We start from the raw sequence: 27,799 nt of genomic DNA on the forward strand, positions 1-27,799 counted from the left end.
TTATGCTGACTTTAACTTTGAAAAATACATGACCCATGACCCACCCTACTCTGCCTCTGATTGGCTTATCCTGATATTCTTACCGTAATCCAAACCAATATCGCTCCTCATGCCTAAACATAACCAACCTAGCCAACGAGGGCACGGAGTACTCACCAAAATCAGGAAGGTCTGATTACGTTATAATAATTAGTGTTGTGCTTATGTTTGTTGCAGGCAGAGTGCATATTTTTGGAGCAATGGGCCTTTGGAACAATGGCCGTTTGTTTTTATTTCTGAGTATTAAGGGTTCTGAAATAATGGGCCGTCGGAAGAATGGGCAGTCCCTGTTGCAGCTTGCTAGTTAAAAATGGTTGGAAAGCGACTCGTGATCTCAAGAGCTTCAAAGGCAAAATAGCAGGAAAAAAATGAAGACAGCAGTCATATCTGATTCTGCTCATACTAATCCGTGCCTGTGCGCTCTCAAATCATTTGTTGCAATATACTTTCATAAAAGGAAGAAAAGAAAGTGCATGAGCTGAAAGGTGGGTCACATTTAAAGACAGTGAATTTAAAAAAAAATCTGTTAAGATGCCACATTTCACTAATTATTACTAAACACAAAGTACAGCAGAGACTGATGGGAATGTTTTAGTTAATAGTGTTTGATCAAAAAGCAAAGTATTAGACAAATAAAATGTTTTTGATGTGATGATAGCACTAGAAAAGTTATTAGGATTCATCCTCTGGGGACCATGGGTCATTATCCTTTGTCAAGATATTTCTTGATGGGCCAAAGTGGTGTAACAAGAGACATTGCCATGCCTAGAGACACAATGCTAGTATGGCTAAAACATATTGTTTTTTAGTATCAAAATCCCTTTTTCTTACTGTGAAATGCTGAAATAGTTTTGATCCTTTACCCTTGGAATGTATACATGTATTCAACCAAATGCAAATCACATTTGGTTGAATACATGCATACAACCAGGTAACCACTCCCATCATATTAAAAACAATGTTTTATTTGATGGAGATGTGTTTGAATATTGGCAAAAATCCCCTTCAGATCTAACAAAGCAGTGAGGAAATGGAGGCCAACATACCCAGAATTATACCCCACCCATATATTCAAAATGCTTCATCTTACAAAAGATAAATATCTCAGTAGCCAACCCACTGTGTCTTTAGCAGCAACAATGCCTACTCACAAAGACAACATAAGCCATTCTGTCAACCCTCATTCTACTCCACTCCTGATAAGTCTTGAGGCTATAATGTACTTTCTTAGATAAATAAATCTCATCAGTGGCAGCTGGTGCGGGCAGGCTTTCCAAGTGAGGCAGTGCCAATTATCCAATTCAATTATTTCTCTTTTGTGGGCTTCCATAAATAGGTTGTGTTTTGTTTCAGGCAATGTCAAATACATAGTCAACGCGGAAAAGAGAAAACAAATAATTTAGAAAAAGATAAAGATAAACTAACAGAGTGGTCATTTGTGGAAAGTGCGTGAAAATAAATTAGAAGGGTAATTGTAATAAGCAGTAAATTAACACAGCATTTAAAGGCAGCACCGAAATGTCACTTTTGTATGCGTGTCTATGTAGAGGCAAAAAAGCAAAAGTGACCGAGAGTTGTTCTAACTCAATATGACCTTCATAAGCTAAAAATAACACCTTAAAGAGGGCAAAATTGTGTTTCCTGCAAGACTGAAGTTAACCTACCAAAATGCCCTTTTAAAATGTTTTTCCCACATGTTGTTGTTTATCATCGGTCTGGAGAAGGAATGTCTTCCCCAATATTAATTCCAACTAAAACACCCGACAGAAGACACTCGTGACATATCTACTGCGAGTGCCCCTTCTACCCCAGGCACTGGCCTGGCCCTCTCCACTCCATCGCCATGTCTAGGAATAATGTTTCTATGCCCTGTTGAGAAGTACTGCACTCTTGCCCTTGACCAAGGCAGTGGCCCCGAAGCTGGAGTCGGTCCCTAGGCGCAGGAGACTGGCTGCCCACTCGCCAGTTATAGTTAGGGTGGGTCAAATGATAAGGACAAATTTCCTCACAGGGATAAATAAACTCAACTTACTAACCTCCTATGGTCCATGCCCTGGCCTTAGTGCCCGGGTCTACTGTAGGCCCCGTATACAGCAAAGTCATCATAGAGTATACAGGGATGTTTTTGACTAACTAAACCAGACACTGCGGCTTGGTTGAGGAATACGGTGGAGAATGAATGAATGTTTGCAAAACTCTACTTGTAAACATTTCAGATTTCAGACATGTTTCAAAACACAAATACAGACTTTTGAGTTACCAAACAAATATATCTCATCCCTGTAACCTTGCCTTAAAGGATATATATATATATATATACGGTAGAGCAATAACACAGTGATCAACCGCTTATAGTGATCAAAAAGCTTGGGACAGAATTATACCTATACAAACGCTGTTTAAATAATTTGCTTATAGTAATCAAGTAGTCCGCTTACAATGTTTATTTGGGGTCTTTTCATACATGAAAACATACGGACATTTTTTTTAAAACTATGTTAGACTAAGGTTAGTTGAATTTATGTTTTGTTACTTTGCTCCCTTCATACTTCGCCTCGTGGACCGTCTGCTTTCCGGCTCGATACGTGAGGCTGATGCTGCGTGCACATAGATATCATGACGGGGAAAGAAAAGACATTTTCTCTGAATGAAAAAACAACAGCGCACGGGGGAAGCACCGGTGGGTGAAGCCGCCCTCGTCAAGTGGACTGATAGCGCCTGAAACTCTTCCAACTGGCTCCTCGGCACCGCAGCGCCAGCAGCTCATGCAGAACGACGCTCATCTCCCTCCACGCCGCTACCGGGTGAGAGAGCAAGGAGTCAAGTGCGCCGTTCGTCTGCATGCACTCCATGGATGTGTGCTCGCGCTGCAGAGGGCGTAGCTGGCAAGCTGGCGCATGTCTGGAGAGTGAACCGGAGTAACGTTTAACCTTTCTTTACTAATAAAAGTGCTAAAAAACACTTTCATATAATGTTCTATAACGTCGTCCTAAATACAAGGTGCAAATCCTTAGTATCGATACAATCGATTTTTGTGTTTCAAATCGATTTTATATCGATAAACGTCTCCCGCGAAGGACAACTTGCCGAGTACCTATATCGATGTAGTTGGATTGTAAGAATATAAATTGATACATCGATGTAGTGGATGAATCGTTACACCCCTACAAAACATGCATATAATAATATAGCATAATGTCTGCTTGTCCATCAGTATGCATAGTATGATCCAAACACTCATACAACACCTAAATCCTATATCATGCATCATCCTGTTATACCTGAGCATGCTATAGAATCAAAGGACCCTTATTTTTTTACAGAGAGAGAAAATAAATCCAGCCCCTTCTGCAGTCAGAGAGGCAGCTTTAGCTCCACAGCTGGTGAGGAAGGAGCTCTCTGTCACCGGGTGACATCAACAGGGCCCCGGTCCTCTCCGCCTCACCTAGCCAGGCCCCCAGCTGGCCAGGGCCACAGAAGGTACCGCTGCCTGCAGATGTTGTTTACTTGAGGAAAAGGACTTGAGTCCACCAGGAAGCTCTTTTTTGTTTCCAGCCAGCAGTGTTTGACAGATGCTCTGGTCGTGTCTGCGGCTGCAACACACAACAAAACCCTTTTGAAATGCGTATCCCGTTCATCCTGTTGAGAGTTGAAATATTTGGAGCTTTTGTTAAACATGTTTGCTGAGCGCTAATGCCCTCAGCTGTAGGCAAGTGGCTGTGTTTACATGTACAGAGGATTACATTCTTAAGTAACCTGGTTTTGGGTCAACACGTGTAAACTGCAATAATGCAAAACCTGTTCACAATGGCGTCCATATTAAACTGGTTACTCCAGCATGGTATCATAATTGATCCTCTCACTGCTGGTTTTCACCATCTGTGTAAACTTGCAGAATTATGGAAACATGCAGATGTAAACAAAAGCATGACGCCAAGCAGTACTTATTCCTACTATTGAGACTGCCGTTTTTTTTTTTCTCTACAGTTTCTCAGTCAAAGAGGGAGGAGGAGATATTCTGCCTTATTGATGTTAACATGGAGAGTTAGCCACAGCAGATCAAAGGGTTGTGTACAAATGTTAACCAAGAAATTATCCTGACATATGAGTGGCAGTCCGAATCATGGGAAAGTTGCCATAGAGACAGCGGAGAGAAAGTAGCACCAAAGGTGGTTGGTCTGTTTGCTTCGTACAGAAGAGTGGATATGGCTGAAGTACGATTGAAACGAACTAAAGGCAAAATGTGTTATTTGCACCTGTGTAATGGAAAGAGGTCATATAAAAGGAGAGAGACACAATAAGTATTCAAATGGACAGTCTCATTCAGACCAGCCTGTTCTCATTCCCAGGGCGAGTTCCCGAGGCTTTTATGTCGGGGTTCGGTACCGCCGCACAGGGCTCCCTTGAGCGTTTTTATGAAACGCAGCAGGTAATCCATTAACTATAATGTAAACCCATCCGAGGCTACAGTAAATGCGAGTGTGGTGACGTAGTTTAAGCGGAAAGAGCGGGAGGGAGGGGAGGTGGATAGGCCCATTAGACACAAGGTTTCATCGAGGAGGCCGCTGTTCGTGTCCCATATTCACTACGTTCAGTGTAATTTTCAATGTACAAACATAGTAGTTTTAAACCCAACCATGTAGTTATTTCCTTAGTTATAATGGTTTTGATGCCAAAAATTAAGTGATGAAGTGGTATGTGACGGGTTGGGATGTGTTGTTCAGACAGTCTCTTCTCAAAGACATTCATGGCGTTGCACTTGTTTATACACACAAAGTGACTGAGGTCCTCGTGTGTAGAATAGAATGAAGAGAGCTGAAGAGGGAAGTTGAAACCCAGACTCCGCCCCGCCATATCCATACACCTGGTCAATCACTTTGTAAAATGTTTGTGCTTGTCGGATTGTCCGCTTGGACGGTTACAAAAATTGTCGGATGCAGCTTCTGCATTCTGATGTCGGAAAGGTGAGGTGGGTGAGGAGGCCTTCAGATGCTGTTCAATGATCTGGCAAGCATTTCTTTTGAGGCATATTGAGACCCTCAGGTCTCATGTGCCAGACAGAAGGAAAGTGTCATAAAAAAAATAGAAAATAAAATAAAATATGTATTTCAGTTTAAAGGAAACAGATGTAACTATACATATTATATATATTATACTAATTATCAGCCGTGAGTACTTTTCAGGTTGAGACACCTCTTTGGTTATGCTATGATCACAAACAGGATGAACTTCAAGCGCTGTGGCAAATTATAGGATCCGAGTGGTGTTCAATTCCCACAAGGTAGTTTGGCCTCTTGGTTGACCAGAGGAAAACAATGGCTTGATCGTGTATAAAGAGCTTTAAAGCAATGTTGCGACATTGGGCCTCATGCAGGACACAATATAAGAACAAATTTCCTCTTAATTTTGTTCGTATTTGTTCTTATTTTGTTGGTACCCATTGATTCCTGGTATTCACCAATGTTTTCTTATTTTTGCTCTTCTCTTAAAGGTATAAAATGTAACCGTTGTCGGTTCCTGTTTGTAAACACACGGCATTTGAAGTTGGCCACTGAGAGTGAATGAAGAGAGGGAGTGGCGTTAGTGGGAACAAAGCAATGAATCACAGAAATATTTTCTGATTAGTACGATGGTTCCATTCTAAAGCACACAACTAACTCCTCACATCTCTGCACAACCACTTTGCTGGATTTTGAATGAATGCAGGTGAAGGGCAGGCTGTTCTCTCTGCCTGGTGTGTGTGCCTCGTTCAAACTGACACATGCACACTGATAGCAGCACACAGCAGAGGAGAGACAGGGGAACAGCAGAACTCACAGCGATGTAACAAACCCGTTCTCATCAGCCAAATACAGAGCTAAAGGGAGACTTGTGCCTCGGTATCAGACATCGAGGGGCGTGACAAAGAGGCGGTATTTGATGACCTGACGTGGGGCCCAAAGGCTGTTTACAGGCTCCCAGAAGAGTCCCAAACACAGCAAATTAAGAAGAAAAGAGAAATTCCAGGCAGAGGGATGGGTCTCTGTAGATCAATGGTTCTCAAACTTTTTCTGTCATTCCCCCGCTTTGGAGGAAGAAATATTTTCACGCCCACCCCGCCATTTTTTCTGTTAACATAAAATTAACATAAAATATAAGAGCAATTCAAGAGAATGTTGCTGTCTGAAATTTGCCTGCTACCACTAACTTTTTAATGTTTTATTTTATTTTCACCAAGAAAAGAAAATTGTATCTAAAAATTCATCCTGAAGAGACCAAAGTTAACTATAAACTGATCCAACTAAATATTGCCTGTGGAACAAACAATTATAGAGTGTATTCCTCAAAACTACTAAAGAAACACATTAAAAGTCCGACATTGTTACAGTTAGGTGACACATGCATTAATCACAGCAAACCTGATCACTGCAGTATAACCTAGAAACAACTGTGCAACCGTGTTTCTGATCTCTATAGCAGTGTTTGCACTGCTGAGGGATATACCACACAGTGTAATTAAGGGAGCGGTCACTCAGTGCAATACTACGGCTGTGTTTTTGGATGACAATGGAGTCAAAAGGTGATCGAGACATCTGTAAAACAGACAGCTTGCATCATCAGAGCACCACATATTGAACGTATTGAGTGTGAATGCATTTTGTAGTCGTGAGCCCTCCTCTGACGTCGATGGTTATGCGTTGTTCAAACACCTACAAAGCCAACTTGTCATTTACCTAAATTAAAGTCAAGACTAAAGTATTGATGTAGATGTGACGCAGCCTGCTAATGCTGCTATACGGGGACAGAGGCTTGATGAGAAGTCTTTATTGGATTTTAAATAGTTTCATTAAGTGGACGAGTCTACAGTACCTGTTGTGTGAGCGGTGTCATTCTTGGGGATGGGGGAGCTAAAAAATGAAATTAAGCCGCCAGGTTTCAGATGGTACATTAGCATAACCGTAGCACTCAGCTAAGTGATCCTGGCGTTAACTCGGTGGGCACGCTTTGCATAAATGCGAATTACGGGTGGGGTTGTGGTAAAAATGTCAGCAAGGATCAGGGAGGGAACTGGCTGGTATGTTGGGAGAGCGGATCAAGGCAGTCTTCACGCAAGGTTGAGTTAATACCATGGGGCGGCCGTGCAGGCGAGGGATTTTATCTGCTGAACAAGTAGTTGGTGGGAAAAGCCTCAGCTCATGTCCACCTCCCTGTCAGTGACAGGGCTGCAGGGTTGGCTGAATTCTGTACTTATCAGAGTACATATACCTTCCTTAAATCGCTTGTTTTCACCTCACTACATCTGTTGTCATATTAATTCCAGCATGATGTGGTAGTGTTTTCCAATGAGGCATAAATTCAATTTCTTTTTTCTGTCCGATACACTTTGTGGTCAAAAGTATCCAAACAGTTGAATTCCAAACATCTCAATGCAGACGCTGATGTCGGGTGATGAGGTCTGGCTCACAGTCGGTGTTCCAGTTCATCTCAAATGTGTTGGGCGGGGTTGAGGTCTGGACTTTGTGCAGGTCAGTCAAGTTCTTCCACACCCAACTGAGGAACCAATAGAGCTGTCTTCGTGCATGGGGACATTGACATGTTGACACGACACAATCTCACTCCCACCTCGTCAAATACAGACGCTTGGTCAGTGGCCCTACGCTTCAAACTATGACGCTCTAGGTAGCCCTCTAGCGTTATTTTTGGGCGTGTCAGGGATGGTGTGTCAGTTTCTGCTCATTACATGCATAGTGTCTTTTCAAAATAAAATTCTGTGTTCACAGGAAACGTACAGTTTTAACTCATTACATGCATACGGTCTCTTTACAAAATAAACTTCCAACGTAGGTTTAATTTTTAGATTTAGTTACGCAACAAAAGTACTTGTGTAGGCTTAGGAAAATAACTATGTTTGTTATGTATCTGGCGTTACTGAAATATTGTAGTTACGTAACAAAAGTGAGGTAAAATAAATCAATGTTGACTTGGTTTCACACGGGACAGAAACGGCGGTCTCCTGGGTGAAAGTCCTGTGTTTGTTTGACCCATCCAACCTGCTCTCCCTTCCGCCCTGCGCAGACTTTCTCGTAAGTTGCTCTGACCGTCTAATAATGACAAGTATGGGTTTACATTGGAGTTAGTTGAAAGCCTGGTGCTTCAGTATCAGGGCCGAGGGGCACTGACCAAGCTTCATATACTGATGCTTTGCCAGACCCCTCTTTTCAGTCGCAGTTAACACATGCTTAATGTTGTGAACTAAACAAAAACACCTTAGTTAGGTTTAGGGAAAAAAACAACATGGTTGGGCTTAAAATGACTATGTTCGTAAAGTGAAAAAGACACTGAACATTGCGAACACGGGACACAAACAAACAGCTGATTGTTAAGTGAAAAGTGAAACTTGACGCACAGGACCAAAACAGCGGTCTCCTGGATGAAAGCCCTGTGTTTGTTGGACCCATCCACCTCCCCTCCCACACGCCCAGTCTGTCTTTCACTCTTTAAACTACCTCAGCACTTTCCCTGAGTGTTTAATGATGTAGATGGGTTTACATTGTAGTTAATGGAAAACCTGGTGCGTCTCATAACGCCGCTCATAGGTGCCTTGTGTGGCGGTGTCGAGCGCCAACTGCCGTGACAAAGCTTCGGTATTTGACGCCCTGGGAATGAGAACGGGCTTGTTTGAAACAGGAAACAGGAAACAGACAAAGACAAACTATTGACACAAAGTTGGAAGAACACTATTTTCTAACATGTTAATGCATGTTTCAGGATTAAGAATTCTTAAAATCTTTTGAACCTGATTGATGAAAGTTTTCCTCAAAACTCCATCTATGGTTCAAAAGGTTTGATTGAACTAAGAGGCCGAGCCCAAACAACGGAAGCCGTTCCAGACCAAAAGTACATGGAATGATGTGGAGAGGCGTGCTATTACTGAGAAATGCCAAGCACATGTACCCTGTATTTACACGTATGTATTCATTGTAGAAGAATGACAGTATGTTACATACATATATCCAATAAATAAAAAACACCAAATATTTTATATTTATACAATTGGTGTCCTCTGTAAGCCTCGTATTCTTCACGATCTTGAGGTCATGGTTTCACCACCGTTCTATTTACCCGATTACAAAATTGAGAATCATTTTTGTTTGTCTGTTTCTAAATGTCATGAACCATGGCTATTCTTTTTTCTTTCTTTCAGCTCCCTTTTCTCTCTGTTTATATGACCAGGTAAACCCACAGCCTTAACCTCAGCCACCCTTCCTCTTATTTGTGTCTCAGTGTTGGAGAGAGACAGTGACACTGGGGAGGAGATAGAAAAAGAGAAGGAAGGAGTGGGAGAGATGGATTAGAGGGGAGGTGAGTGGGGAGAGAGGAGAGAAAGTGGTTTGGTTAGATGAGAGAGAAAGAGAGAGAGTGAAGGAGAGAGAGAGAGAGAGATTAGTTATTTCGCTCTAATGGCGAAGGAGAGGGACTTCATTAGCCAGGCCTTGACTGATGTGCTCATCAGACGCAGCAGTTGATGCATGATAAAAAGGAGAGGGAGCGAGGGAGGAATATGGAGGAGGGAACAGAAAGAAAGGGATGGAGAGAGGGAGAGAGACTAAGAAAGATGAAGGGAAAGAGAGATGAGGAAGGTGGGTGGGACGGAGAAGGGAGATGATAGAAGAAAGAGATAGAGAGCAGAGGGACTGACAAAGCGAGGGAGGGGGAAATAGAGAGGGAGTGCCTGTGAAGGAGAGAGGGGGGGAAGAAAGGCTTGGTTGATCGTGCGCAGAGGCTCAGAGTGAAACCCTTTTGTCACAGAGCATACTGTCAGAAAACTACAGCCACAGTGAACACGGTTAAGAGGAAAGACGGAACAAAATGAAACAGGTATGAGTTGGATTCAATCTGGGAACAATGCTGTTTATAGAAGAAATAAACCCACATCTTCCACAATTTCACACACTATTTAACCAACACGGGCCACAAAATGTCGTAAAATGAGTGCTAACATTGCAGAGTGCATTACCCTTTGTGGGAGGATGGTATATATCATCGGCATCACCAGCCATCTAAAAAAAAAGATTGTACGTAGCAGTTGGTTAACCCTCTGAGAGCCACAATAGACCCGTTTTTGTCTTTTTTTAGGGGGGTACAGGGGGTCTTTAGGGGGAGATAGCAGGTTAACAGTAGATCTCACATAGAGGTGGTGTACATCATCTGAAAGCTGGGAACCTGAAGATTAATTTGAGGTGCAGCTCAGCGCTGCGTGTCAAGTTGTTCTAGTCATTAATTTGAAATAAACATCAATTAATTAATTATCTAAAATTAATTGTGAAAGTGTATCAGGGCGTAGAACATGGTAATTGAAGTATATGATGGCCATTCCCATGCTATGTTATGTCTTATAAGTTGTTGTAGCAATTTCTGGGTTGATACCATTTGTTACACAGATTTGATGCTAAATTTGACCTTTTTTATCAATCAAGAATTGATAAAAATGATCAATAATTCCTCCAAAATACCACATTAAGACACCAAGACCTTGAGGAACACCATAGAAAAAGCAATGCTGTGATTTGGTTTCCAATTTTTTTTTTGACATTTGGAGATTTCTGTTAGAATTGCATTTTTCAGTGATTGGATGGTGAACACTACTGTTGTGTAACTGCTCTTAAACCTCCCTATTGTTTGTCTATCTAGGAAAGCCATCCATCCTCTGAATGCTCTAGGTCTCTAGTTTGTGGCTATAAGGTTTCATGAGGCTGTGATTATTCTAGAGGTCACCACAGGTCATTTTATACAGTGAGGTCAAGTTTCAAAAAATGGTCTCACTACAATGAAATGGCTCCAATGGGGACTAACATAATCACACATGAATACAGTTGGACTAATTGGATCCACAAGAGTCTCAGCTTTACAGTCATATCCAATTTATGTAATTCAAGACTGTTTAGGGACCCCAGTATGCAGAAATATTCAATCGGTGAAAATAACTCATTTATACTGCATTCAAAAGACTGCATGTGATTATCATAAAGTGTCTGTAAAGGGGAGACTCGTGGGTATCCATAGAATCCATTTTCATTCACATATCTTAAGATCAGAGGTCAAGAGACCCCTTTGAAAATGACTATGCCAATTTTTCCTTGCCAACATTAAGTCCAAATTTGGAGCGTTATTTAACCTCCATCCCGACAAGCTAGCATGACATGGTTGGTACCAATGGATTCGTTAGGTTCCAGTTTAGGTTCTAGTTTCATGATATCTGTAGCTTCACTCCAGCTCTAAAACTGCCATATTTTAAAGACGTAATCAAAAATGTCAAGTAATCTTTGACAATGTAACTAATCTGATTGCACATTTGTTCAAATGTAATCTGGAATAATTATAGTTACTTATTTTTTTTAATCTGATTACATAATCCTGATTTGGATGATTGTATAAATGTATGTGGTTGTCTTCTATGTTTTTTTATATGTGTGTATTTTTGTCTGTTTTTATTGAGCACTGCACCGAGACAAATTCCAATCAACTGTAGGTTGACATGGCAATAAAGTATTGATTGATTGATAACATGTAGTCCATTTACTACCCATAGGCCGACACTCATGTCAATCAAGCAAACCCTAAAACTTACATAGTTTGATACTCCACCCAAAAGTTGTTTTGGTTACCTTCTTCATAGAATAGGTGGCTGTGGTCCACTTGAATTCATGTCAGTCCCGCTGTACTCAGATGGCCAAGTTTTCACTGCAGAAAAAGAATATCAAAATGTCAACAAAAACTTCTCAAACCGCTCCTGCAGCATAACTCAATCCTCTGCTGTCCATCTGTATGCTATGTATGGTCCAAACTCCACACTGTTTTTACCAACAATATGGCAAAATCCACTACTTCCATCTAAACTGTTGCGCTTTAGGGAGGACACAAACACCCACATAATCTCTGAGGGTTCACCACAAGATGTAAACCCCTGGTAATTGCCTGGTAAGCCTCAGGAACAGATAGGCCAGGTTATAGTTTGGAAAGAAACCTGTCGAGTTCTGAAACAAAGTTATAGACAGATAAGACAACACGACCACGTAGAGAAAAGAACAGCTTGTGACCCAGGACAAACCTCCTCATCTGTCAAACAGGCTGGAGGTAGGTCTGATAGTAATACAAGCCAGTCTTCCTTCACAACCCAGGCTATTGACATAAAATAAATTCAATCAGTCACCCTGAGAAAAGCATAAAAAAGTAACACAGTATAAGGTATAAGGCCAGATAAAAGGAACAAAATATATACAACAGTAAGCTTTATTTTAGAGGGGCTAGCAGAGCTAGTGACATAGAATAAAGAGTGATCGAGTACGGTGGGAGGGAGGGGAGATGGATATGTCCCACACAGAACTTTCAACCGATAGACAGGTGTTCGTGTCCTAAAGTGTTGTTGAGTTATTTTAGTGAAGTGTTTTTTCCACTTTCGTACGTTGTTTACGTGTGTATTTTACTTAGTTGACATACTTATTTTAAGCCCAGCCATGATGTTTTTTCCTAAATCTAACTAAGTGGTTTTATTGCCTAAACCTAACTGCGGCCTTTACTGTAGTTTTGTTGCCTAAACATAACCGCGACCATTTCACAATATGGCGTGAAAAGACACGTAAAGAGCCGTTTCAAATGAGATGTTAAGAGCCTAAAATGCATTATCATGACACGCGGAATGTCCTTAAAATGCCGTGCTAGTCATACGTCTTCCCATGAGATTGGGTTGGAAAGTCCTTATCAATGCCGTTGTAGGTTATACGAAGGCAACGGAGCTGTTGTTTGATGAATGCCGCCCGTGCTCGGGCAAAACTAGCGGTGTAGTCCGGATAGAAAGCAAAAATCCCCTTGCGTTGATCTGTCTGCGTTGTTCTCTGGATTTAATCACAGTGGTTATAATAATGTAATCTGGCTATTTTCTGCGGTGGATCTCTTGGTTTAGGCTTCGGTTGCAGGCTCCAGTTTGCTCTATCAAGAAGAGGCTCCTTTCTAAGCTGGAAGGCCTCCTTTGGGAGTGCAGCAACGAAGGCTGTGTAGGACTGTCACCTGATTATGAAGTCATTCTGGTGTGAGCGTCCTTCAATAAGTTTATTTTTATGCAACGATTCCAGCTCTTTGTTCATTGCTTGTATCATGTTCGACATGGTGTTGACTTCGTCCGTGCACTGGGTAAACCTCTCACCTCCCTAGCGGTGGCCCCTTACGAAAAAGTAGTACACTTCCAGTTTATTTTATAAACTTAAGTAAAGTTCAAGTATATTTCCCAAGTATACCTTATTTAGGAATTATACTAATATCAATGTACTAGTAGTAAGTGTACTACTTCAATACTTCTTGGGACTAAATTGGCCCATTTTTGTTGTTTATAAAAGTATACTTGTAAGTATACTTTAATTGTAAGAAAAGTAAACTTTGATTACACGACTAGTTTACATCTAAGTTGTATTTTCTACTACAACTATACTATGAAGTGAGCTATACTACAAATGAACTTCAAAGTATACTGTTAGTTTACTAGTTATATACGTGTAGCCCATTTATTAGTTAATGAAAGTACACTTTAAAGTATACTCTCTGTAAACTAATAGTTCAATATTTTTACTGCAAGTACACTTGTAAGTTTTCTTTAACTTATAGTACTTAGCCAATGATTCATGCATTACATTAAGAGACTTGCTCCTTTTGCTATTTGACTTGATGTTTTGTGATGAGATTAAAAAAAATGATCTAGACTAGAGAGTAAACTGAAAGCATTCTCTCTTATTTCAAGTTTAAAAGTAGTATATTAATAGCACACTTGAATAAACTTATTTTTGGTAAGGTTGTGTTTGTTTCAATGGATGTCTTATTGCTAGCTATCACCAGTCTTACAGCTTGCAATTCGTTAAGAACATGTTTACATCTCCTTCAAAATGCTGTACCTCTGTACACACCCTCAGCAGTTCTTTTCCCACACAAAGCTCTGTGCTGAATGCAACAGGGCCTCTGCTCCTTGTCAGCCTACTGGAGCATATCACTTTGAGAAGTTTACTCCTGCAGCCACTTAGTCAACTTTGTAGATAAGAGCCCGGCGTTATCGCAGACTCAAACCTCTGCTTCAAATTAAGCTAGTGGCGATAAACAATATGCAAATCAGATGTGACCCGGTGCCAGCCAGCCACTCTCTGACTCTCTGAGCATATTCATGAAGTCTCCTTCAAGGCAACGTGCATTACGATTATGAGTTCAAATCACTCTGCGCCGCTTACGCACCCCACCCAACCCAACCACAATTCATTTCTATGGACAGCCACGGCCCTGCTGTGATTCATGTTTATGTCCCTTTTAGATAATGCAACTGTTTAGCTGTATAGCGAGAGAGGGAGAACCTATAAGAGGAGGTCTTAAATGAGATGTGATTCATGTTCTATGTATGTATTATGGAGTAAATGTTTTCCTTAAAGTTATGCGGCCGTACAAAAGGAAACGTTTTATATAGTTTGTTTGAGAAATTACTCAAGAAAGTGAAATGTGTGTCCGCTATTCATTATCCTTTTCCCACTTTGAACAAACACATTCCTCCCTAATGTATTGTTTTCCATCCCAATTGCCTCCATTTTTATATATTGCATTCTCTGAAAGACTATATTGCAAGTTTGACTCTTGCAATGCTTCATCCAGTGTACAAGACTCCTATAAACAGAGAACATTGACATTTGTAACAGCTATTGAGGACAGTCTCTTCCATACACAATGCTACAGACACAAGTCGGCCAGTATCCAAAAAATACTGAGAGACAAAGACCACGCCTCAATCACATCCCATTTCCGCACAAAAGTATTGTGATCTGTTCACCTCCCCTTTGATTCAGTGTTCACATCCCCCCTTCCCACAGACCCCCAATTAGTTTCTCGCTCTCGAATACAGGAACCACTGGGGGCTCTATCAAAATCAGAATACATGAACATACGGCTCCTCCCACGCAGAGTCTCGACTCCCCCTGGTTACCTCCCGTCTTCCCGCCTCCAGCTGACACTGGTCCATCATCGTTCTCCTCCATCCTTCCATCCTCCTTCCATCCACAACCCTGATTCCTCCCCTCATCCCTCATCCTTCATCTCCTCATCCCTCCATCCCTCATCCTCCTCCCTCCTACATCATCATGGCTCTCCTCCATCTTCAATATGTCATAAACTATTCTAAACCCATATCGTTATTGCTGTGGTCTTAGTTAGTGAATCAGTCTGAGTAGCGAGTGATGATTAACTGAAAAATGACTCCACAGTGGATGAATGCATAAGTAGTCACTCATTTGGAAGAGTCCCAGCAGCGTGGTTACATCTATAAAACTTTATATTAAGATACATGTCGTTATCAAAATGCACACCACTAATACGTTTTTACTCTTTTTACTTTGTAAATTTTTTAAAAATGGCTGGGCCTCAGCTGCCTTTATTTAGCTCAACTGCAGAGATGACAGAGTACTGAGTCAACAGGTCGTGGTGAACAGGTGGGTTTCCAGGAGTTTTTTTGAAGATATCCATCGATGCAGCATTAAGGATTTCTGCTGCAGTGTCCGCAGGTTGGTGTGGGGAGTGGTGAGCAGACCCGTGTCCGAGGACCGGAGATTCTGGGACGGGGTATAGGGGTGGAGGAGGTTTGATGAAGTACTGGGAGGGCGAGGGAGGGCATGGAGTGATTACTAAGTGAGGAGGAGGATTTAGTATGAGATGCAGGACTTGACCCGGGAGCAGTGAAGGTGGATGAGGGTGGGGGTGATGTGCTGCCAGGGCTCGGTGCGGGTGAGAACCCTAGCAGCTTGCAGAGTTCTGCACATCCTGGAGCCTGTCCAGTCATGTCATACTCACCATTCTGCTGCTCTCACTGTCTCTACTCTAACAATACTGTTTTGCATGAGCTTCTACTTTCCTGTTTTTTTTTTTATTTATTTTTAATCGCTGCTAAGTTACTGTCATTACCTTAACACTTCCTGTGAAGCTTTCTCACATTAAAAACCATACAGCGGCTCAAAGGGCATCGTCCCTCTCATACTCGTTAGGATTTAATTTGAAACGTCTGCAGTCACATTAATGGTAAGTGCTCAAGAATGGCAAATATCAAAGTAGCAGTAATTGGAATTAATTCATGATTGAGAAAAAGAAAATGTTTGAAAACATAATCTGAACTCAAGTTTGCAACTGTCATGGAGTTGGTTCATTGGTCATCACATGACCTAAGCACAGAGCTGTTTTATTCGGCGACTGGTGCCCAAAATTCCACAACATCAAAACCAGTAGTGCCTAAAACAAAACGAACCCGTTCAAATATTGTCAGGTAACTTACTTTACATATTTGTACGGTAATATTTAACAAGATGTCTGTATTAAGTTACTGCTTTTTACTACTTTACATGATGGGTAACAGCACCGTCCACTCGGTAAACCTCCAGGTTGTTTGCGTTGCCGCGTAAACAGGAAGAAAGACCATGATGCACTTGGCGGAGTAGCACTATTATTACTCAACGCTGCCACCTAATTCACATTTCAGTGACTTAACAATGTCACATGCATAAGAAAACAACAAAGAACATTTATCTTTAAAGACATTACATATATATTTGAACACACACATTTACTCACTCTGCCTGATTGTTAGTCTGTTCACGGGGTCTTTCCTTCTTCCAGAGAGCTGTCCTATGGCCCTCAACAAGGCGTTCGACCTGCTGAGCCCACGGCTCGTGGTAAAGTGAGCTGCCGCCGCCACCACCGCTGTCAGCGACAACAACGAGAGGGGCGACTGTGACTTGGAACATGATTGGTCTTGTGTATGTTTGTATGTGGTGGGTGTCGACGATGCATTATGTCCAAGTGTGGGTGGGTGTGTGGATTTGTATCAGTAGCTTGTCTGTGAGAGAGCATGATTTGTGATTTTCCACAAGAGATTCTGTAAAGCAGCATGTGGGGAATTGGCTGAGAGCTGCTTACAAGTGGCTGTGTTAGCTGAAAGACGGCCGGTGGATGGTGGGGCGACAGTTGGCGGCGCTGGTGTGTGTGTGTGTGTGTGTGTGTGTGTGTGTGTGTGTGTGTGTGTGTGTGTTTGTTTGTGCTTCTGCAGTAATAGTTGAGGGCTGGTTGGGTTGAGTGTTGTAATTAGAGAAACAGCCTCCAGAGCGTGTTCACTAACAATGTCTGCCATGTGGACCATAATAAGGAACGGGCAGAGGGAGATAATCAGATAGAGCAGAGAACACAGGCTGTACATTAAAGGGTTAGACTGATGAGGCAGATATTGATCTTTGATTAACCCCTTGAACCCACATTTTCTCCTTACATTTTCCCTCAAGTCTTTGAAAGTTAAGAAAAACAGGGTTTTTTCACAATAACACTTTGATATATCGTATCTGTTAGTACCCACACACGTCTTGAGCACCACTTTATACGCATTTCCCTGAAATTGAATTTAAAGCCTGTGTAGAATTTATACTGCCTGTAGTGATGACATCTTTTAAAGGATCTGATGGCACAATGTTCTTGATTAAAATTGGTGTTGTGCAGGCGTTGCTGTCAAGCCCATTGATTCAGTGTCTCTCTGTCAGATCCATAGGAGGGGGGTTAACCTGCATGTATTTCTGTCTGCAACAGTATTTTTTTATTTTTTTTACTACCACTAAGAGTAACGCAGCTCAGAAATGTGAAAATCCAACACACAAAGGCATCCAATTGCTTTTGTGGTTGGTCCAGACTAAAATATCTCAACAACAAGGATGAATTGTCAGAAATGATGTGCAGATGTTCAGAGGATATATAATGGAAAGTCAATTTTATGATGTGTTTTCCTTTATGTAAATAAAAATGTTCTGTACTTAACTGTGTGTGTAACAAGCAGAGTGTACGTGTGCTGTGAACCTGTCTATGTAGACGCATCTTACTGTCTGTATAACGCACCCTTTAAATAGCAGGACAATACTGTGCCAGACTTTAGACCAGGTTTTTGTTGGTCAATGGCACAATCGTTTTCTGCTGCCTGAAGATAGAGATGTGTCAACCATGCAGCTGACCACTGCTCAGTTTAAGACCAATACGCCCATGGGCGCACAGATAGGCGCAAGTACATTTGCTCCTTACACAATGTGGGTGCTGGGTGTGAAAATGACAACTGCATCGATATGAAACAAGCAATGATAGTTGCGCTGCGTGCTGCGCACTAGGATTTGGCAGCATCTAGCAGTGAGCTTGCAGATTGCAACCAACTGAAACGTCTCCAAACACGGAGAGCTCCGGTGGCTGACGCAAAAATGCAAATGGCCCTATTTAAAGTTTGGTTTGTCCATTCTGGGCTACTGTAGAAACATGGCGGTGCTACACGGCCAACTCCCAGCTTTGTAGATACATACGGCTCATTCTAAGGTAACAAAAACATGACCATTCTTATTTCCAGGTGATTAAAGGAAACATACTTATTAATATCATATTACATTTCTACCAAAAGATCTGCCTAATTGTTACACACTGGTCCCTCATTCACGCCTTCATCACCTCCCGTCTGGATTACTGTAATGGAGTCCTGTCCGGGGTACCCAGCAAAGCCCTGGACAGGCTCCAGTATGTCCAGAACTCAGCTGTCAGGGTTCTCACCTGCACTAGGCCCTGGCAGCACATCACCCCAACACTCATCCACCTTCAGTGGCTTCCAATCAAGTCCCGCATCAAATATAAACTCCTCCTTCTCACATACAAATCCCTCCATACCCCTCAGTACCTAACCGACCTTCTCCACCGCTACACTCCAACCCGGAAACTACCATCCTCCGACACTGGTCTGCTCTCCACCCCCCACACCCGGCTGAGAACATTCGGCGACAGAGCCTTCAGCGTGGCGGGTCCCCCCGCCCTCTGGAACTCTCTCCCTCCTGAAATAAGAAATGCTTCATCCCTGGACATTTTCAAAAAAACACCTCAAACACCACCTGTTCATCAAGGCCTATGATCTCAGCTGACTCTTCCTACACATCACTCATTTAATTACTTAGCTATAGTTTCTCCTCTGTGTTATTTATTAGTATGATTTTGTGTGCCCCCTTTGTAAATCGTCCTTGGGTTTCTGAAAGGCGCTATATAAGTCCAATTTATTATTATTAATTCATTATTTAAGGTGCACACAAATATATACTATACACATAAATAAATGGTAAATGGACTGCATTTATATATTTCATTCACAGACACACATTCATACACTGATGGTGGCAGAGCTGCCATGTAAGACACTGGCCTGCCCATCAGAAGCAACTTGGGGTTCAGCGTCTCGCTCAAGGACAGGAGGAGCCGGGTATCGAACCGCCAACCTTGTAATTAAAGGACAACCCGCTCTATCTCCTGAGCCACAGCCGCCCTTATAAGTATTTAAGTACATACTTAAGTAGAGCAGAGCTATTGACACGGGTGACTGCTTTACAGTTAAAAAGGACACCTTCTTTTATTGAAGTTCTGCTTCTACCACATTCAGTCGATGCCTTTCTCATAATTAAAATGACCTTTCTTACAGCAGCAGTTATTGCATTGCATTCTTGTCTGATGAATTTCTTTTGCAATTAATTCCTCCCTGTATGATGGTTAAATGTTTGTGCAGAATAGTTTTCTACAAAGAGGCTCATTTCATTGGACTCTGATAATGATGTCAACCCTGACATTCACTGTCGATGTGTTTGATTGGTTTAAGATTTTGCTCTGGCAGCACAAGTCTAAAAATATACAGTATGTATCAGCTTTCAAAGACCCACATCTGTCAAATCTAACACAGTAAGACACATTCTTGCATACGCGCACACACAAGACACTCTTTCATCCCCTCCAGCCATTCGTAACAGGGTCAAGGGTACAAACGTTGATGGAGCTATTGTTCGCCTGTTGTCTTCCAGCAGAGCAGAAAAGCCAACGCATTAAGGTCTTCTGCCAAAGCTGTCTTTCCCTCCAAGGACATGACCAGACCTCGTGCCTGCAGGCCTCAACTCAGAGTTCATATAGATTATTCATGAAAGGAAAAAGAAAAAAAAAAATAGAAGAGGGAGGTGAGGACAGTTGAGATCTAGCAACCCCAGATGTCATGAACCCAGATATATCATTCTCCTCTTGTGTTAATGGCCTTTGTTAGATTTTAAAATATAAAAATACTATCCAGAATTGATTAACCCAATTAAAAGTTTTGGTGCTTTGACATAATTGTCTTTGCAAGTCGTGACCTGTAGAAATAAAATGTACAAAAAAGTATTTTTTTGTTTTATGTCTTTGTAAAAGGAACAAATCTAGCCTATGGCATCTGACAAGTGGAGTCAGACCCAACACAACCTGGGCTTATATAACCACTAAGGCAGCATTTAAAGTCTGAGAGGGATGGATGGTAAATCTGGGCAGTCAGTCTAGGACAAGATCCTAAAGGCCCTGACACGCCAGGCCGACGGTCGGCAATCGGTCACTTTGGGGCCGTCGGTGAGCGTCTGTCGCCCCAGTTTTTGTGGTGTGGTCCCGCACTGTTGGCTCTAGTCTGCCCGAGTCGGAGGCTTTTCGGCAGATTCAGAATGTTGAATCAGCTCGTCGGTCGGAGAAGTCACTCTGATTGGCTGTTCAGCTTCAGCGAATCAGCGCACGAGAAGAGAGATGAGGAAAGCAAGCAAACGAGTAAAGTCAAGACGGCAAACACAAAAGGCTCTTGTCATGTTTCATCTTCGTCTTATCTGATTAACCCAATACATGGATATATTTTCACAACAACATGGCCGTCTGGAATGAAGCTAAGAGGTGAGTGGCAGTGGTGTGAAAATGGTCGGCAGACGCCGCTTTGTTTTATGTACGTATCAGAACAACGGCTTTTCTGGTTTCCCTTTTTGAATGACGAATACAGACTATCGTCACCTAGCAGAACATACATGCTGTTTGGCCGTCGGCTGTAGTCTTTGTAGTGTGTTTGAGTGCAGATTTTTGGCCAAGACAAAGGCGACGTGAGGCAACGCAACTGTCGGCCTTCGTCGCCGCTAGTTCTTTGATGTCAGTTTTAGGGATGGGCAGATCAATACTGTGGTATTAATACATTGATAGTCAGAAGCTACTCATTTGGTATTGATTCCTCTAAAAAAAATATGGATAATAAAATGATAAATGATATATGATATATTAACAAATTGTGGCTGCATCACTTCCAAATATTTGAAATATAGCCTAATGTTTGTGCCAAAACAGACCGGAGCTGGCCCGTATCAACAAAACGAGTTACCTCTTCAAACATTTAAAAAACAACACACACTTAAAGTTTCAAAGAGGCGGAACAAAGACAAGAAGATGGCCATACATCCAAGTCTCCTGCACCACCCTCAGTCCGACAAAAGACGTTGCAGGAGAGTTTTGAGAGAGGCAGATTATATCCAGGTACAGGTAGCACCGTTATTCTACCCTAAATACCTAAACTTCATCATCATCATTACAATCTCATTTGAAATTTGGTTGTGAAACGTTACATGAGTTTCAAGTTTTTTATAATCATGTGCACAACATTACAGTGAAGTCGTTGGATCTCATTCCCCCTCCAACAATGCTCATTAAATATGCAGTATATAAAAAAAGGAAGATCACACAAATTAAAGCCAAATTAGAATCTAAGACATAAAATAGTATATAAAATATAAGGCCAAATTATAAACAAATGCAATGTAAAATAAAGTAATATAAAAATGTCTTTTTTTTTTCTAAAAATTACCATTATTTGAAAAAAAAAAAATCATATACCAATTTAAGAAACGATCAGTATCCGTATCTGTATCTATATTCTGGCCAGATTACTAGAAAATCTGCAGTGGACTTGTGTTATCCCTCAGAGTAAAACCCAGTTATGAATCCTTGTGTTTTGAGGATCATCTGACCAAAGTTCAAAATTGCAATATAATCATAATTTATGTTTATTTTACACCATTATATGGCTTTCTGTTCCCACATTGTGATGTGAGTGAGGAGAGCAGCTGCCAGGGCAGTGGATAATTCCTCGGTAACTGTCATGCTGTATATTCAGGGTAGTGGATAATTACTGGACAACTCAACTTGTGCTCGTCACAGGGAAGGCATAATGCACACATGAGGGAACATTATAGCGGGGCTGAAGTCCTGTAATAGACCCATTCGGATGATGTTCCCACAGATGGTTTATCATGTTTGTGTTAGCACAAACACAGTTTTTGTCTGATCCACCACTCTTTCCAGAATTAATGTAACTTACTGGGAAACCATAAAGGTCCCATAGAATAGGTCTAATGACACTCTGCTATGTTCATCTAAAACCCGACAGTCCCACTGCCAAAGCTTTCCAAGTGGAACCTGCACTTTAGAGTGTTAGGCTAATTCAACAGTAATAACTTGCTTTACAGTGTGTACCAAATGAAAGAAAGTCACATACCAAACAAAACACATTCTATCAAATGGCCTTGCATGGATATATGCACCATTATCCCTTATGGATCTTTAGTCTTAGTAACTGTACTAGTTGTATGAGGTTCAATGTGTATTTTGACAATTATGGCTATTGCCAGCCTAACCTGAAAGATAAATGAGGTCTATATTTAGCAAAAAATGCCCCATAACTGACCCTCACAATGCTTTGTTGTGCATACAATAGAAATAAAAAAACATTGTAAGGTAGGTCATTTTAAAATAAAGTTATGAACAGTTATTAAATAGTGACGAATCACTACTTTTTGAAGGAGTGTTGTTGTCAGAGGATACCCTTGAAAATGACATGGGCCATCTAAATACTAATACAGGCACTGTGAAACAATCTAAAATCAAATGCCCTGGACTGCAGTCAACCCACAGTGAGCAGGGATGGGAAAAAGCAAGGGTGCATTAATTTATCTGAGGGTCCAATGCACCCTAATGCACCTTTATGGAACTGAGCCCACAGAGACTACAACCCAATAAATCACTGTGGAACCAGAGCCAACTGCTGGGTTAGTTACAGCGTTTCTTAATGGAAAACTATCTAACAGGAAAACTCTCTTTTCGCACAGCGGTGCCAAGCTTAGCCGACCCAACAGTCCAAAAAACTGTATCTGAGTGCTAAGATTACCTCTTTTATTTGTATTTACAGCCTGTTTTGCCTAGATCTTACATCAACATGCACAAGTGCGTCAGTAGACTATGACAAGGATGCAGCCGATCTGCTGTTTGTGGATGATTTAATGATGGCTGGATTGCTCAGTCCAGGTGAGGTGGGAACAGCTGCTCTAAGCAGAGGAGTTCCGGTATCTTGGGTTCTGAGACCAAATAAACAATATTAGACTGCTTGCCAGCTAAGTGCATTTTCATATTATTTTTTGTTGCAGAGCTTGAAGGGATAAAAGGGCAACAGGCAATCAACGCTCCAGGGCCCCAGGAAAAAAAAATAAATATGTAACCCTGCATACATTTCCATTGCAGTTGTTCACACCTCATCTCATCTCAACTCATGAATTTTCCTCTGACTGAACTGGGCCTAATGACGGGATTAGTATAGTCTTAATTTACCTAGTCTTCTTTCCCTTTAGGTAAAATGCTGTGCCGAGTAACTGAAAGATTGAGATAATGTGGTGTATCGGCAAGGAAACAAACAACCTTTTAGTGACGGATTGACAAATCCATTGATTCAGGTGTTTGCTGCTTTTCTGTACTGAAAGGGACCAGTTGTTGTAATACAGGCATCTGGTAGGATGAACAAACAGCGAGGAGACACCCAGGCAGACCCAGGACACGGTGGAGTGATTATATCTAGCTCCCAGCTGAATTTGGAGCACATGGGATAAGAGGAGATGGAAGAATTTTGCTGGACGTTATTGCCACAGTAATCTGGATCAGATGGGCCTGGTCACACCATCACTTATGACAATGAAATTGTGTATAGAAATAATTTCATTCCAATGGAATTGATGCAATTGGTAGATTTCCTTGTGAAGGTGAAGTATATTTGGGCAGTGCTTTTGCTTAGAGTTCCACTTTGGGTGAACTCTGATTTGCAAATTCACATCGCTGACCAATCGGAAGTCATCCCATCTTAACAGTGCTGACCTTTAAGAGAATGGAGAACCGGTGTAAAATGGAAAGACTGAAATTGGATTTGCTTGTTTGGGACAATGCTTTGAGTATCCATATAACTGCTCACATATTAACAGTGGTGTCAGCCAAAGTTGTAATTACATTGGATGGCAGTAGTAGAAATGGTGCCCCAGTCTAGTTCAGGAATAGTTCAGCTGACATCGTCAGCATTCAGGGCGGACCACACCGAAAAGTGTTTTGCAGAAATGGCGGTGAGGAAATGGGGTGTTTGTCATGCCACACTATGTCGCCCTGCTCTGCCCTCCGTACTACAAAATGTCCATTACCCTCCCTCCTATTTCCATTGTAGTTATGCTGCCAGTAATGCTATTTTGAGACAGTTTGTAATACTTTGTAGCTTGCTGATATCCTGTGTTATTCTGTGGATGATGACGCAGTACCATATTTAAACTGACTCTGAGGTTAAAGAGGTCAACGGACAACAACCAGATGGGACAACACAGTGGTAGAGACCTGTCAATCACAAGGTAGCCCCGCCCTAAAGCATCCCCTGCTTTATGGTCTATTTGACTCTAAATTGGACCACAATTTACTAAGTGAACGTCATGCTGTGTTGAAGAAGATTTGAAACTAGCGATTGAGACCATAAACTCATGTTTACAATGTTTACTGAGGTTATGAATCAATTGAGAAGTAGGTTAATTTTCTCATAGACTTCTATACAATCGGATCGGAGTCGCCCCCCGATGGCCATTAGGAAGAATGCAGGTTTAAGACCCTTCCACATCAGCTTCGTTTTTCAGAACCGGCGGTTGCCGCCTGGCTACACGGTACCACGCAGTCATATGTGAGAGTTGTCTGGTCTAATTCTGTTCACTCCTGAGCTGTAAATAGCTGGCGGAGCCTTGCGGAAGGGAACTTTTACTGCGCTTGTTGAGCATTAAGTGCCATTTTGGATTTACATCACCACGCATGGAACAACCCATATTGGCTTCTAGTGTTGATTGTTTGTTGTGAAGGACAACACATCAGTCACTGTGATGACACCATACATCATTATGCCTCCTTCATGCAACCGTAGTGGGCCCAATCAATTGGTGAAGATAAGAGTGCTATGGAACGAGCCGACGGATTTACAGCACCATTATGTCAGGAACACTGCAAAGCATCTGTAAAACCACACAGAGCCTCGCCATTTCTCACTAAACAACTCGCGCTTTTCTTCACAAACCACTGTTTTGTTCTTTCTTGTTTCCTCTAATTCTCTCACATTGTGTCTCAGCTTCTGCCTCACTGTTTACTTTAACAAACTCTCCTCTTCCTCTTTTTTTTTGCTTTCTCCATGCCTCTATTTTCCAGAGTGCAGTAGTAAACTATGTTGATCAATGAGAATGAGCCATAAATCTAAATGGAAATGCAGCCATTGCCTTTTAGTCTGTAAATGGATGTATTTTCCCAGGTCTCTAAAAGCACAGCCAGGTGAATTATAGGATCCACTGGGCTGTGTTGCTCGGGGAGAGCTGCCTTGCATACTGAGCAGGCTGATAAAATGCCACAGCTACCGGACATATGGCATCACTTGTGGACACTCACACAAAGTGAGAGGCAGATATGACTGCAAGACAATAAACATTTGGTACTGCCAGCTGCCGAAATATAAAACTCATAAACCAGTTGAAGTTTGACAAAAATCATAAACACTTATGTGGATTTTGATAATATTTTCAAACTGTACTAAACGAACAAGACAACACAGTAACCTACAGCTGTGCTGCGTCCCCTAGACAGGTAGTGAGTTTAATTTTACAAAGTGGTGGAATGTAACTAAGTACATTTACTCATGTTTACTCAAATTCAAGGTACATGTACTTTACTTGAGTATTTCCATTATATGGAGTTTCCTACTTCTACTCCTCTCTCAAATGATGCGCTGTGGAGATCCCTAACGGGAGCAGCCGAAAGACGAACAACAACATACATCTACTCCACTACACCTCCAGCCCGGTCACACCAAATGGTGTATGAATGACACAAGGAATTTGTATGTAATTTTGCGTGCAACAACAAACACCTTTCTTGATTTTGGTGTGTCATTTCAGGCAATGTAGTCTGTACTGACTGAAAACTAACCGCATCTGAATGAATATACTACACTCAGAGCAAGTGACGTAGAATAAAAAGTGAGAACCAGGGTGGCAGTAGAACCAGGAGACCGGTGTTCATATCCCAAAGTGTTGAGTTATTCTGATGTTACGCTTGTGTCGTCTGTGACATATTTTCCATTATTTTGTTATGTTGTTTACGTACATGTTTTAAGCCCAGCCATGATGTTTTTCCTAAACCTAACTAAGTGGTTTTGTTGCGTAAACATAACCATGACCATTTCATAGTACCAATGTGGCTTTAATCGACACACGAAAAGCCTAAAATGCGTTATAATGACACGTGGAATGTCCTTAAAATGTTTTGCTAGTTGTTCGCTTTCCCATGAGATTAGCTTGACATCTCAGAGGCTATTGTACTTTTCACTCCATTACTACATTTATATGACAGCTTTAGTTATTTTTCAGATTACACTTTTTCATCCCCTTCCTGTCCAGTGAAAACTAAAGAAAAAAGAATTGTTCCTTTGTGTTTTGAGAAAATTATCCTACTTCTTAAGCTAAATTAACTCTTTAAGAAGAATGCAAGACTTTTACTTGTAGTGGATTATTTTTACAGTGTGGTATTAGTATGTTTACTTCAGAAAAAATGATCTGAGTACTTCTTACACTACTGAGTTTACATATCTAAACCTGAGTTTTTTCTTTTTCACACTTCTTTCCCTCTTTACAAATATGGAAGCTCCATCTGTCTGGAGCGCCCAGTGGCAAGCCCTCTGTTTCTCTCTCTCTCACCCCTCCTGAGAGGTAACAAAACGACATTCGAAAAATTCCAAAGTGTGTGAGTGTGACATGGCTGTTGCTGTAGTGTTGTGGAAATGTACGCTATATTCGATGTATCAAGACAACAGATAAACATGGAGCATGTGTTGAGTTTGTAACAGCAAATTGAAACAGGACCAGATCAAATGATAAAGAGGCTTCTTACTAAAATATGAAATATGCTTAGAGAACAGGGGCAATTAGAATCAAAGGGCCATCTCTTTGTCTGACATAAAGGCCTGGTTGTTTGTGCAGTTGAGGTAGATTAAAAAAAAAAAGCAACATAAATCTCGATTCTCTGTTATGCTTTGGAAAATAGTCAGCCATAATCATACTCACCCTCACATCACCAGATGTTTCCAGATGCTGCCACCTGCAGCCAGCAGGTTTCACCAAACAGCCACCTGTCTGATAGTGGTAGCTGAATTGGTAATTGGCCATGAATGATTGACAGGCTGGAGTCACACCTTCTGCTTCAGACTTCTTCTTATTGGGTTTTTTTCCCCTAGGGAGCAGCATTTCACCTCTACTACTGGGTCCATACAATCTAAATGTACAGTCATCAGTTAACTACTGACCAACAGCAGGGCAACAATATGCCAATCGAATAAACTGAGAGTCGTCGGCCTGTAGTTTACATTAGCTATCTTGGTGTTAACTGTTCTACTAACTGAGGGCTTTAAGGTCTGTGTGTGTTTCGATAATGTGTTTATTGGATTAAATCCAAAGTGACAAAAACGGGAAAGCAACTTATTTTTTTGAATCATGATCCCCGCCACCACTTTGTCAGG

General features: G+C 41.5%; 2 long non-coding RNA genes across 2 annotated transcripts in view; both read right to left on the minus strand.

The window, feature by feature from the left end:
* The window catches only part of LOC141774982 (uncharacterized), a 1,018,885-nt gene that overhangs the window by 285,562 nt on the left and 705,524 nt on the right, over positions 1-27,799 (minus strand). The gene's annotated exons all lie outside the window — the stretch shown is intronic.
* On the minus strand, positions 2,469-16,818 carry LOC141774798 (uncharacterized). Its single transcript, XR_012595465.1, has 3 exons — positions 16,657-16,818; positions 11,685-11,760; positions 2,469-3,632 (listed from the first exon to the last, which is right to left on the minus strand). It is a non-coding gene; the product is annotated as an uncharacterized LOC141774798 (long non-coding RNA).

This window comes from Sebastes fasciatus, chromosome 10 (genome assembly GCF_043250625.1).
Source record: "Sebastes fasciatus isolate fSebFas1 chromosome 10, fSebFas1.pri, whole genome shotgun sequence".
In the NCBI taxonomy this organism is placed as follows: Eukaryota; Metazoa; Chordata; class Actinopteri; order Perciformes; family Sebastidae; genus Sebastes; species Sebastes fasciatus.